This window comes from Herpailurus yagouaroundi, unplaced genomic scaffold (assembly GCF_014898765.1).
Source record: "Herpailurus yagouaroundi ecotype Mexico unplaced genomic scaffold, PumYag 28, whole genome shotgun sequence".
NCBI lineage: Eukaryota > Metazoa > Chordata > Mammalia > Carnivora > Felidae > Herpailurus > Herpailurus yagouaroundi.
The window spans coordinates 41,833,073-41,847,840 of NW_024412376.1; the positions used below are offsets into that span (position 1 = coordinate 41,833,073).

The window sequence follows — 14,768 nt, forward strand, 5'->3', positions numbered from 1 at the left end:
AATTAACTAAAAACAGATCACAGACTTAGTATAAAATGCAAAACTATAAAATCCCTAGTAAAAACAGGATAAAATCTACATGACCTTGGGTATGGTGATGACTTTTTAGACAGAACACCAAAGATACAATCCATGAAAAAAAGAATTTGTAAATTGGACTTCATTAAATTTAAAACTTCTACAATGAGGGGGCGCCTGGGTGGCTCAGGCGATTGAGCGTCCCACTTCGGCTCAGGTCATGATCTCGCAGTTCATGAGTTCAAGCCCTGCGTTGGGCTCTGTGCTGACAGCTCGGAGCCTGGAGCCTGCTTCCAATTCTGTGTTGCCTCTCTCTGCCCCTTCTCTGCTCATGCTCTGTCTCTCTCTGTCTCTCAAAGATGAATAAATGCTAAACAAAAATTTAAAAACTTCTACTATGCAAAAGACACTATCAAGAGAATGAGAAAAGAAGCCACAGAGTAGGAGAAAATATTTGTAAAAGATATATATGAAAAAGGACTGTTTTCCAAAATATACAAAGAGTTCTTACAACTCAACAATAAGAAAACCAATGACCCAATTAAAAAAAAATGGCAAAAGATATACGAACAGACACCTCAGCAAAAGAGATATAACAGATGTCAAATAAGCATATGAAAAGATGCTCCTCATCATATGTCAAAAGGGAATTTCAAATTAAAACAGCAATGAAATACCACTGCACATTTATTAGAACAGCCAAAATTCAAAATGCTTACAATACCAAATGTTGGCGAAGATGTGGAGCAACAGGAATTTCATTCATTGCTGCAGGGTATGAGAAATGGTACAGTCACTTCGGAAGACTGGAGTGTTTAGTGACTGGTTTAGTGACTTTCTTTTCTAATTTTTTTAAATTTTATTTTTAATAAAATTTACCAAATGTTGATGAAGATGTGGAGCAACAGGAATTTCATTCATTGCTGCAGGGTATGAGAAATGGTACAGTCACTTCGGAAGACTGGAGGCTGCTTAAAAACCAAACATGGTCTTAACATAAAATCTGGCAATCATGTTCTTTGGTACTTATCCAAAGGAGTTGAAAACCTATGTTCACACAAAAATTTGCATTCAGATGTTTATATCAGCTTTATTTGTAATGCCAAAACTTGATGTCCTTTAGTAGGTGAACAGATAAACTGTGGTACATCCAGAAAATAGAATATTGTTCTAAAAACAAATGAGTTATCAAGTCATGAAAAGGTATAGAGGAACCTTTTATATATATGAGTAAGTGAAAGAAGTTAATCTGAAAAGGCTACATACTATGATTCCAACTATATGGCATTCTGGAAAAGGCAAAACTATGGAGACAGTAAAAAGACAAGTGGTTACCAGAGGTCAGAGGGGAAAGAAGGGATGAACAGGCAGAGCACAGAAATTTTTTAGGGTGGGGCACCTGGCTGCATCAGTCAGTGGAGCATGCAACTCTTGATCTCAGCATTGGGAGTTGGAGCTCTACACTGGGTGTAGAGATTACTTAAAACTTAAAAAAAATTTTTTTTTTAGGGCAGTGAAACTATTCTGTATGATATTATAATGGAAGATATATGTCATTAAACATGTGTCAAAAGTCATAGGATGTACAACACCAGGAATGAACCTTAATGTAAATATAGACTTTGGGTGATAATGATTATATTAACTCTCCATTCCCTAGGATTTGTTGATATTATCATTTATTGTAGTTGTTATTTTTTGTTTAGTGACTTTCTTTTCTAATTTTTTTAAATTTTATTTTTAAGTAATCTCTACACCCAACACTCAAACTTACAACCCAGAGATCAAGAGTTGCATGCCCTATCAACTGAATTAGCCAGGCACCTGTTTAGTGACTTTTCTGAACTAATTCTGCAGTCTGTTCTTTGTTGTATGTAGCCCCTGAAGTATCTGTTATGGTAGCTTAGTGGTCACCTAATGATTGGCCACAGATTTTCTTAAATACTTGGAACCAAAAGATATCCCAGTCTTTGGAGAGAACCTATGTATATTTGTTGTGGCATGCATTCAACATTCACCAGTCACTTTACAACTCTGCCTTAGCCATCACTTCCTTCTTTCTTAGAACCTCAAAGTCAGGAGGAGTGAGTTTAGGGCTTTCTTGAATCTTTCCTGAGCATCCACACTTCCCTGAGCATGCATTTAGCCTTTTAGATTTTCAGTTTTGTAAGCTTACAGGACACTCATAGCCCAGCCTTTCTGATTAATCTATTATTTACCCCAGCTATTATCTATCACAGCAGGAGCAGCAACCTAAGACATTATACTGTAAATGTTTTCAATAAATGCCCTGTGGGAAGGAGCTTTAGCCTGAGGCTAGTTTGGAGTTAAGCAAAATAAAGACAAGCCTATATTTGAGGGAGCCAACAGACAGTTTAGAACAAATACAGTTGACGCTTGAACAACATGGGGGTTAGGGATGGTGAACCCCTCCATCTCCCCCTGTTGGGAATCCAGTTATAACTTTTGATTCCCCCAAAACGTAACTACTAATAGCCTACTACTGGTGACCATAAGCCTTACCAGTAACATAAACAGTCAATTAACCCATATTTTGTATATGTATTATATACTATATTCTTACATCAAAGTAAGTAAAAAAAAAATTAAGAAAATCATAATGAAGGGGTGCCTGAGTGGCTCAGTTGGTTGAGCGTCTGACTTCAGCTGAGGTCATGATCTGCGGTTCTTGAGTTCAAGACCTGCATCGGGCTTGCTGCTGTCAGCCTGTCAGTGCAGAGCCCCCTTTGGATCCTCTGTCCCCACCACCACTCTGCCCCTCTCCTGCTCACACTGTCTTTCTCAAAAAATAAATAAAACTTAAAAAAAGAAAAAAATCATAATGAGAATACATTTATACTGTACTGTATTTATTGAAAAAAAAATGTGCATGTAAGTGGTCCCATGCAGTTCAAGCCTATATTGTTCAAGGGTGAACAGCAATGAATTACAATTCTTTGCTTATGAGGTATGTTTTGCTCCCTCTGGTATCAGGAATGCAGACTGTTATTTTTACAGCTACCACTGATCTGAGGAGCAAGGGATGGGGCTGGCATAGGTTAAAACACCATAAATTTTATAGTTCTTTAATAAAAAACAGCCATTTCTCCTGAGTATTTGACAAGTTGCTACAGGCCTTTCGCTAATTTCCAAAATTACAAAAAAGTTGATTCTGACATTTTTGCCCATTTTTCATTTCCTTTATGGCGGGGGGTGACATTTGGAGTATACTACTGTGCTATTTTCACTGATATCACCTCAGGTCATTTTTAACCCCGATAGTAGCTAGTCAAGGACTAAACACAACGTGGGTGACTAATACATCTTTTAGATCTTTTTGAGATTTAACTGATCAGAAAGTTCAGTTTTGTGTCCAGAAGTCAGTTCTTTATAGAATTTCTATCTTTCAGCATCTTGAAAAATCCAAGTTTATGGTGGCTGTGCAGTAAGTACTTGTCCAAAAATAGGCTGTACAGGTGTTCTAGGCAAGATCAGATCCTGATAAATTTCACCTCTAAGATGATCTTCAATTTTCAGATTCTTAAATTCTAAATAGTTAACTTACTTTCTATGCTAATAGTGCTCTTACAAACATGGTGAACATTCCTAAAACCTGTGGACTTTCTGCAAGAAGTGTGGCAAGGACCAACCTTACAAGAAAGTACAAGAAAAGCAAATATTCTCTTTATGCCCAGGGAAAGTGGCATTATGACAGGAAGCAGAGTGGCTTTGGTGGGCAGACTAAGCTGATTTTCCAGAAAAAATCTAAAACTACAAAGAAGATTGTGCTGAGGCTTGAACGTGTTGAGCCCAACTACAGGTCTAAGAGAATGCTGGTTATGAAGAGATGCAAACATTTTGAACTGGGAGGAGATAAGAAGAGAAAGGGCCAAATGATTCAGTTCGAGGCCTCATATTTTGTTACATTATGAAGACAATAAAATCTTGAGGTTATGTTAAAAAATAGTGAATGCAAATTCTCAGAAATGATTTACACCAACCCAAGTCAGTAAAAAAAAAAAACCCTTAATTTATAAATCATAGTATCAATTTGTTATTTCATAATACAAACTATTTCTGGCAAGATAACCAACATCAGTCCATTTTTTTTGGGGCGGGGGGGGAGGGGGCACAGTTTCCCAGTATATTAGTGCCCTTGGAAAAAACCAGGACAAAGAATTGCTTGGTGAGCATAGTGTAGAATAATGTAGTTGGGTGTTCTTGTAAAATATTTCTTCTAGACAGGGTATCAGAGAGAACTTCCATCCCTAACTCTGATCATCATTTGTGAAATGTTAATTACAGTACCTGCCTAAAAGTATTTGTGTTAGGATTAATGAAATTACACACATCCATGAACCATGATATCACTACAAATGACAAAAACCAATTCCATTTTACCTTAGACAAAAAGAAAAATGTCATAATTTACAGAATCCAAGGAATGGATGGACAACCAAACCATAGAAAGAGCAGAGATGCCATAACTTTCTCCCCATCCTTGTTTAACTTTATTCTGTGTGTCAACTCTGTTCCCTGCCACTACAGCCTGGTTTTCTTCACTTGTTGAAGAATATGGTCACTGACAACTCCTCCTACGCACTACATTTTATAATGTGGCTACTGGAGATTCTTTTTTAAAATTTTTTTTCTCAATTCTTGTTAGAAAGTAGAAGGGTTCTGTTTGAATTAGTTATATGCTCAACTCTGACGAAATCAATTGTGGCCAAAAAACTGGGAATATGTAAGAACATGGGCATTTTCCCACAAAAGCCACAATGTTTAAGCTGACAGAGGAATAATGTGGCCAATTGTATTATTAACTTATTTGCTCCTCCCTTTCCATGTATATGTATATGTGACTTGAAGTGTCCCTTTCCTTGTTAAGAGTATATATCCCCAATCCATCAAGGTTGAGCTTAGTCATATGATATCTTCTAGCCAATGAAGTGAAAGGACATGACATACAACACACTTGTGCAGAAGCTTTAAGAAGTATTGTGATTTTGGGGCACCTGGGTGGCTCAGTCAGTTGAGCGTCCAACTTCGGCTCAGGTCATGATCTCACGGTTTGTGAGTTCGAGCCCTGCATCGGGTTCTATGCGGACAGCTGAGAGCCTGAAGCCTGCTTCAGATTCTGTGTCTCTCCATCTCTCGGCCCCTCCCCTGTTCATGCTCTGTGTCTCTCTGTCTCTCAAAAATAAATAAACGTTAAAAAAAAAAAAGAAGAAGTATTGTGATTTTAGGGGTGCCTGGCTGGCTCAGTCATAAGGGTGTGTGACTCTTGGTCTCAGAGTCATGATTTCAAGCCCCACCTTGGGCCTAGAGATTAAACAAACAAACAAACAAGCAAACAAACTTAAAAAAGAAAAAGAAGAGGCATTGTGATTTAGTAGCAGCTTTCCCCCATCCCTGCCATGAGAATGGGCAGGTCTTCTTCAGCCTGGAATCAGGATGAGACAAGACATGGTGCACAGCAGAGTCTTCTAAAAGCCTGAAGCAACACTGTAGGCAACTTATGATCTATACGTAATATAAGCAAGCAGGTACTTTGTTTTGTAAACCACAACTCCCAGTTGTTTGTTATATAGCATAACTCAGTGAAAGTCGACAAGTATAAGCAGTTCCCAGAAAAAGAGAGGGGAGATGCTGGCTGGTGAAATATTAAATCACTTAAACATTAAGTTACTTAATGCATTCAATAGACTTCCCTGGAGAAACACCAATAAATTCCAACTTTCCAACTCTCACTTTCAGTAAGTTACAAAAACTCCTCATAAAGATGAATTATAATATAGCTTCCTGCTACTATCTGAAAGCAGAATGTTCCTATGAAAGCTGTGTAAGCTGAAATGGCATAAACTGAAGAATATTCCCCGTTTTCCAAAAGTCTGTGTTCCATCACTTTGCTTTTAGAAAAGACCTACATTAGTACCTATTTTCACAAACCAAAAGAAATCTGAAGAGGAGTTTATACCAATATGTTGAGAAAAATATGCCATTCATATTCCTTATATTTATCTATTCTATATGCTATTGGCCCAATTGGATTTGGGAAAGACTTTGGTATTATTTATAAACCATTCCTTCGAATAGTACTTGTCTAAAAAACAATACATCTTACCCAGGATTTTATTTTCCTTCACTATTAATTTCAGAGGATTCTCCCAATCAGAGTCTTGGCTGTTCTCTTCTCATTCAACATTTTTATTTGGGCACTTCTACCCTCTGCACACTTTCCATGTAGAATAATAACCACTTACATAACTCAATCTACCAGTAGAATTAAAACCTCCAAATATAATTCTAGACCACATCTTGCTTGCGAGCTCTAAATACAGTTTCTTACCTTGTCACTGGACATCTTCACTTGATACTGATTGATATCTCACATACAGCCATTAAACTCATGTCTTTTTCTTCAATTCTGGTTGTTGTTGTTGTTGTTGTTGTTGTTGCCTGAACTGCCTATCCTGGTTACCAGCACCATCATGTATCCAAGTCCCTATAGCTAAAAAGTTTTGGCATTCTCCCCTTTCCTTATGTCTTTGGTACTCCTATCATATAACTGTTTCAAGTTGATTAGATTCTGTTCTCTACACATCTTCCAAATCATCCTTTCTCTGATCTTCCTACTATTGCCCTTAGCTTAGTTTACCACATATTTAATTGCTTTTTAAGTTCTAGTCACTATCTGAATGCTGGAGATAAGGAATGAATAAAGGTATACTTCCTAAGGCCTAGAACTCACTTTTTAGTCAGAAAGACAAACATATCATTTCACTTATATAATTGGGTAAGTGCTAAGATAGAGTTATAGATGGGAGATCATAAGAAATCAAAGAAATATAGGGGAGGGACCAAGATGGCGGAGCAGCATGGAAGTTTTTTGCGTCTCTCATCCCTGAAATACAGCTAGATCAACACCAAACCATCTTGTACACCTAGAAAATTGATCAGAGGATCAACTCAACAATCTACATAACTTGAACCACAGAAGTCAGCAGGTACACAGCATGGAGAAGTGAACTGGGAAAGAGAGAAGCTGCAGAGGGTAAAGAGCTGTTTTTGCTTAAAAAAATTTTTTTTTTCAACGTTTATTTATTTTTGGGACAGAGAGAGACAGAGCATGAATGGGCGAGGGGCAGAGAGAGAGGGAGACACAGAATCGGAAACAGGCTCCAGGCTCTGAGCCATCAGCCCAGAGCCCAACGTGGGGCTCGAACTCACGGACCGTGAGATCGTGACCTGGTTGAAGTCGGACGCTTAACCGACTGCGCCACCCAGGCGCCCCTGCTTTTAGAGAGAGGATGGAGACAGGGGGTAGAGTACTGGAAAGGCATTTTCCCCTACCCCAAAAGCGGCTGGAGAGAAACAGAAAGACTGAAAACACCCTAAGAGAATTAACAAGGGAGAAAGAAGAGGGTTTGGATACCATTAAGACTATGAACAGGGGAGTGCAGAGTCTGAAACTCTGCAGCTCGATACGTGGTGGAGCTCTGGTGGGAAGGGCGAATCCCCAGGAGCAGAAAGTGAGGTCCAAGGGGTCCGAGGGCCACACGGGGAGGCAGTTCCCTCCTGGGAGGACATTTGTGTGTGGCCTCCCCACAGGCAAAGGTCCCAGAGGACCCCGGAGAACGGCCCAGAGCAAATGGAGAATGTTTGCTGGTGTTGGAACAAGGACATTAAGAAATGGTGAAGCCAGACACCAGATGTATATTGCAATTTACCATAATCCCTGAAAGGCCTCTGCTATGCAATTGCATGAACCTTTTCTGGGGTGGACTGGCACCTGGCCCCAGTCTCTGGGCATCTTCAGTGGTGCAGTCATGTGAATATTCCTGGGGTGGGCCAGCCCCGGATATTGTTTGGCAAGACCCTCCTCCAGAGGGTCTGAGCAGGTTAAAGCCACAGGGCCTCAAAAGTGAGGAGTTTGGAAACATAGCCCCATCTGAGATAAAACTCAGGAGGAGGTGCCACCTGGCAGGCTGACGACTTGGTTACTAACAGGGTATAAGTGGGGAGTGGATGAAAGCCAGAGACAAAGGAGGGGTGCTTGATTGCTGGTTGGCAAGAGCACAGAATTCTGATACCAGACACTGGGTAGCTGGGTGACACCATTTTCACCTCTCTCATGCATATGCATACATGCATACATGTGCCACAAGATACAGCCCCGGTAAACAAAGCAGGGCCATCTAATGGAGAATGGAGTCATTACACCAAGCCCCATCCAACCGGACCAACCATGCTCTAGAGGAACACCACAAGTCTCTCTGCCTGCTTAGTTTACAAAGTGCTTCATAGTTTGACATCTAGGGGAAACTGGATGTAATTTCAATCATATTCCATTCCATTCGTCAGTCCATCTATTCAATTGTTTTCTTTTTCTTTTCCTTTCTTATTGTTGAATACAGAGGAGAAAAAATATTTTTATTTTCCTTTTTAATAAAAAAGATTAGTGAATTTTTTCAATGATATTTTTTACTTTTTTGAAAATTTTATTCTATTTTACTTTCATTTCATTTTATTCTATTTTATTGTATTCATTTAATAAATTTTTTTTAATGTTTATTTTTGAGAGAGAGTGCAAGCAGGGGAGGGGCAGAGAGAGAGGGAGACACAGAATCCAAAGCAGGCTCCAGGCTCTGAGTTGTCAGCACAGAGCACGAAATGGGGCTCAAGCCCACAAGCTGTGAGATCATGACCTGAGCCAAAGTCTGTCACTTAACCGAATGAGCCACCCAGGCACCCCTATTGTAGTCATTTTTTAAAATTTTTCAAATGTTTTTTTCTTTTCTTTTCTTTTCTTTTCTTTTCTTTCCCTTTTCCTTCTATTCTATCAAGCTTTTTTCAACAATCAGATGATAACACACCACACCTAGGATCTAGCATCCTTTAGCTGATTTTTTTGTTCTTTTTAAGTTTAATTTTATTATTTTTCTTCCTCCAAAATGACAATACAAAGGAATTCACCCCAAAAGAAAGAACAGAAAGAAATGACAGCCAGGGACCTAATCAACAGAGATACAAGCAAGATGTCTGAATCAGAATTTAGAATCATGATAATAATAATACTAGCTGGGGTTGGAAAATAAAATAGAATCTCTTTCTGTGGATATAAAGGAAGTAAAATTTAGGCAGGACAAAATTAAAAATGCCATAACTGAGCTGCAATTTTGAATGGATGCCACAGTGGCAAGGATGGATGAAGCAGAGCAGCCAATCAGCAATACAGAGGACAAACTTATGTAGAAAAATGAAGCAGAAAAAAAGAGGGGGACTAAGGCACAAGAGCACGATATAACAATTAGAAAACTCTGTGACTCATTAAAAAGGAATAATATCCAAATCATAGAGGTCCCAGAAAATGAAGAGAGAGAAAAAGGGGTAGAAAGTTTATGTGAGCAAATCATAGTGGAAAACTTTCCCAACTGGGGAAAGACACAGACATCAAAATCCAGGAAGCACAGAGGACTCCCATTAGATTAAACAAAAACCGACCATCAGCGAGGCATATCATAGTCAAATTCACAAAATATACAGACAAAGAGAGAATCATGAAAGCAGCAAAGGAAAAAAAAGTCCTTAACCTACAAGGGAAGACAGATCAGGTTTGCAACAGACCTATCCACAGAAACTTGGCAGGCCAAAAAGGAGTAGCAGGATGTATTCAACTTGCTGATTCAGAAAAAATATGCAGCCAAGAATTCTTTATCCAGCAAGGCTGTCATTGAAAATAGAAAGAGAGATGAAAAGTTTCCCAAACAAAAACTAAAGGAATTTGTGACCACTAAACCAGCGCTGCCAGAAATTTTAAGGGGGACTCTCTGAGGGGAGAAAAGATGAAACAAAACAAAAAAGTAACAAAGCAACAAAGGCTAGAAAGGAATGGAGAACACCACCAGAGACTCCAACTCTGCAGGCAACACAATGGCAATAAATTTGTATCTTTCAGTACTCACTCTAAATATCAATGGACTAAATGCTCCAATCAAAATACATAGAGTAACAGGATGGATGAGAAAACAAGATCCATCTATATGCTGTTTACAAGAGACCCTCTTTACACCTAAAGACACCTTCAGATTGAAAGTAAGGGGATGGAGAACCATCTATCATGCTAATGGTTGCCAAAAGAAAGCCAGACTAGCCATACTTATATCAGACAGTCTAGATTTTAAAATAAAGACTGTAACAAGTGATGAAGAAGGGCATTATATCATAATTAAGGGGTCTATCCACCAAGAAGACCTAACAATTTTAAACATCTATGCCCCAAATGTGGAGAACCCAAATATATAAACCAATTAGTCACAAACATACAGGAACTCATTGATAATAATACCATGATAGTAGGGGGCTTCAACACCCCACTTACAGCAATAGATAGATCATCTAAACCAAAAATCAACAAGGAAACAGTGGCTTTGAATGACACAATGGACCAGATGAATCTAACAGATATATTCAGAACATTTCATCCTAAAGCAGCAGAATACACATTCTCCTTGGGTGCACATGGAACATTCTCCAGAATAGATCACATACTGGGACACAAATCAGCCCTCAACAAGTACAAAAAGATTGGCATCATACTGTGCATATTTTCAGACCACAACGCTATGAAACTCAAAATCAACCACAAGAAAAAAATTGGAAAGACAACAAATAGTTAGAAACTAAAGAACATCCTACTAAAGAATCAATGGCCTAACCAAGGAATTAAAGAGGAAATTAAAAAGTACATGGAAGCCAATGAAAATGATAACACCACAGCCCAAAACCTCTGGGATGCAGCAAAGGCAATCATAAGAGGGAAGTATAGAGCAATCCAGGCCTTCCTAAAGAAGGAAGAAAGGTCTCAGATATACAACCTAAACTTATACTTTAAAGAGCTGCAAAAAGAACAGCAAATAAAACCCAAAACCAGAAGACAGGAAATAATAAAGATTAGAGCAGAAATCAATGCTATCAAAATTAAAAACAACAGAACAGATCAATGAAACCTGAAGCTGGTTCTTTGAAAGAATTAATAAAATTGATAACCCCCTAGCCAGTTTGACCAAAAAGTAAAAGGAAAGGACCAAAATAAATAAAATCAAGAATGAACGAGGAGAGATCACAACCAACACCACAGAAATACAAACAATAATAAGAGAATATTATGAGCAATTATACTGCAATAAATTGGGCAATCTGGAAGAAATGGACAAATTCCTAGAAACATATAAACTACCAAAACTGAAACAAGAAGAAATAGAAAATTTGAGCAGACCCATAACCAGCAAAGAAATTGAGTTAGTAATAAAAAATCTCCCAAAAAACAAGATTCCAGGGCTAGATGGCTTTCCAAGGGAATTCTACCAAACATTTAAAGAAGACTACTCTCTGTCTCAAAAATAAATAAACGTTAAAAAAAAAATTAAAAAAAAAGGGGTGCCTGGATGGCTCAGTCGGTTAAGCGTCCGACTTCGGCTCAGGTCATGATCTCACGGTCCGTGAGTTCGAGCCCCGCGTCGGGCTCTGTGCTGACTACTCAGAGCCTAGAGCCTGTTTCGGATTCTGTGTCTCCCTCTCTCTCTGACCCTCCCCCATTCATGCTCTGTCTCCTTCTGTCTCAAAGATAAATAAACGTTAAAAAAAATTAAAGAAGACTTAACACCTATTCTTTTGAATCTGTTTCAAAAAATAGAAATGGAAGGAAACTTCCAAAATCTTTCTATGAAGCCAGCATTACCTTAATTCCAAAACCAGACAAAGACCCCACTAAAAAGGAGAACTACAGACCAATTTCCCTGATGAACATGGATGTAAAAATCCTCAACAAGATACTAGTCAATGGATCCAACAATACAAGAATTATTCACCACGACCAAGTGGGATTTATACCTGGGATGCAGGGCTGGTTCGATATCCACAAAACAATCAATGTGATGCATCACATTAATAAAAGAAAGGACAAGAACTACATGATCCTCTCAATAGATGCAGACAAAGCATTTGACAAAATACACCATTGTTTTTTGTATTTTGCACACAGGGCATAAGAAGGGGGCTATTATAAAATCCTAACTGTAGTAAAGTAAAAAAGATTGAAGAAACTGGGAATATTTAGCAATGAGAATGTATCAATGTAAATTTCAGTGGTCCATGGCTGGTAGTGCGCTGTTGATCCAATTATATATTTTTTTTCTCCAACAAGTAATTCAATAGGATTCTATTCTTTATCATATAGCAATCACTTCATTCAAAAGAATAGAGAATCTTCACAATTCTTGTGAAGCCAGAAATAATTGTTCTACTCCCTACATTGCCTTTATACTGCATACCTTAAATACTTTAAGTATATCAGATATAATAGAAGCTTGCACCATACCCCCCCACCCCTACCACATATTTTAGACTCACTCAGAGAACTTTTTATTTATTTATTTATTTTTATTTTTATTTTTTTTATATGAAATTTATTGTCAAATTGGTTTCCATACAACACCCAGTGCTCATCCCAAAAGGTGCCCTCCTCAATACCCATCACCCACCCTCTCCTCCCTCCCACCCCCCATCAACCTCAGAGAACTTTTTAAAAGAATTCATGCCCAGACCCCACCAGGCCAATTAAATCAGTATCTTTAGGTATAAGGCCTAGACACTGTTATTGTTTAAAAGCTCCTCAGATGATTCTAAAATGCACAGCGAGTTCAGAACAAGGCTCCAAACTACAAAATTGTAAAACAAACTAAATCACACAGAAAGATATGAATCTCCACGGAAAGTATAAACATGAGATACTTGTGCCTGGCAAGCTGTTTATCTCTTCTTAATGAACTTCCTGTGAGCCTTTTTTTCCCCGTTAACTTTCAACTTTTGCAAATTGGAAAGTTGACTGAGAGACTTTCAGTTGGTTTTGCTTCCTTGTTTGGCATGTGTGGTTTGTTGACAAGCTGCCCAGAACGTGGTCAAAAACAACCACAATTAAACCTGCCTCTGAGTCAGCAGTAGTTTTCTAATCAGTGGGTTTTTCTTGGAACCCTAAAAAGGGTGAACTAGAACACATAAATGGAGGAATCAAATAGACTAATTCTAAAGATTAGTTTTGGTTGTGAGATGGGAGTGAGAGGAAAGGTATTGTGAACAATGGAGCGATACCTTCAATATATTTTGTTAACGTTTATTTTTGACAGAGAGAGAGAGAGACAGAGCATGAGCAGAAAAGGGGCAGAGAGAGTGGGAGACACAGAATCCGAAGCAGGCTCCTGGCTCTGAGCTGTCAGCACAGAACCCTACACCAGGCTCGAACTCACAGACCGTGAGATCTTGACCTGAGCCGAAGTCAGATGCTCAACCGACTGAGCCACCCAGGTGCCCTGATACCTTCAATATTTTCAAAGAAAAACTTAAGGATCAAGAAGTAAAATCTACATTCTATGATTGTTTTGCAACATACTTTTGAGTTTTTTGTAATGGAATATAATGCCTTTTCAAAAGGACTGAAAGAATTACTATAAATACAATTAACCTTCAATAAATATGAAAAATCTAATTCTAAGTCTTAATTAGGAATGAGGTAATAAAAGAAAATAGTAAAATATATTTTATTCCATTTTTCTTCCATGTTAGTCTTGTGAGTTCATTTTTTTCAAATGGCTTACCATATATAGTGTCTAAGGTATAAACTACAAAGAAATGCAAATAACTTCTGATTTCTCCGTGTAGATAAATCACATCAGAACTCAGTAAACCTTAGTAGCTCACAAAGGTACCTGAAGTATTTTACAAACAGCAGGTAGCATCCCTTGTACTTTTTTAGCAGTGGTCACTGACCACAGGTTGATACTGTAGGTGATGATGCAATAGAAGTTGGCTCCTTTCATTTTTTCTCTGCCTTCTCTTCACTTCCTGCCAAGCCCCTTCATTTCTTAGCCTATATTGGTAACATTTGTCCACCTTAAGCTTCATGTGGTCTAGATGTTTGAGATATGCAGGTTATCTCAATAAACCAACAGATCAAAAAAACAAAACAAGTAAAATAAGACAAAAGAAACCTTGTCCCCGTGGAATAGGAAAGCATGTCCTGAACCACAGATAACCTGTTAAGTAAACTAATTCAGCTGAATGGTGGATTCACAGAGATTATTAGAATGATGAACTCTAAGTGATTCCCCATTGACCCAAATCTCTGCAGAGAAAGCTTGGGAGGTTTCCCTTTGGTTTCTGAAGGGAGATTCCAGCCAATTACATTAGACTCTTAAATGATATGAGTTGCACCATTTCCAATCAAGTGCTTAAAGGTGTTTGTGACATAATTTTCATTTTAATAATCCAGATAAATTTTGGGGCACCTGGGTGGCTCAGTCGATTAAGCGTCCGACTTCAGCTCAAGTCATGATCTCGTGTTTCATGGGTTCGAGCCCCGTGTCGGGCTCCGAGCCCCGTGTCGGGCTCCGTGCTGACAGCTCGGAGCCTGGAGCCTGCTTCGGATTCTGTGTTTCCTTCTCTCGGTCCCTCTCCCGCTCCCGCTCTCTCTTTCAAAGATAAACAGAAAAATAAAAAATAATCCAGGTAAGTTTTAAGTAACTCTAAAAGTAAACAATGCCTAGCACTAAATATATCTTATATATAAAATGCTTTTACACATCTCATTATCTCATTTGATGGTTATATCAATCTTATGTCCAAAGTAGGAAATGTAGCTTTGTTAGGCCTTTTTACAAATAATGCTTCTTAAGGAAAGGTTATTGGAGGGGCAA

General features: G+C 38.4%; 1 protein-coding gene and 1 pseudogene across 1 annotated transcript in view; both read left to right on the forward strand.

The window, feature by feature from the left end:
- PRMT9 (protein arginine methyltransferase 9) overlaps window positions 1-14,768 on the forward strand; it is a 100,640-nt gene that overhangs the window by 45,776 nt on the left and 40,096 nt on the right. The window lies entirely within an intron of this gene.
- On the forward strand, window positions 2,808-3,976 carry LOC121028785 (60S ribosomal protein L36a-like; annotated as a pseudogene).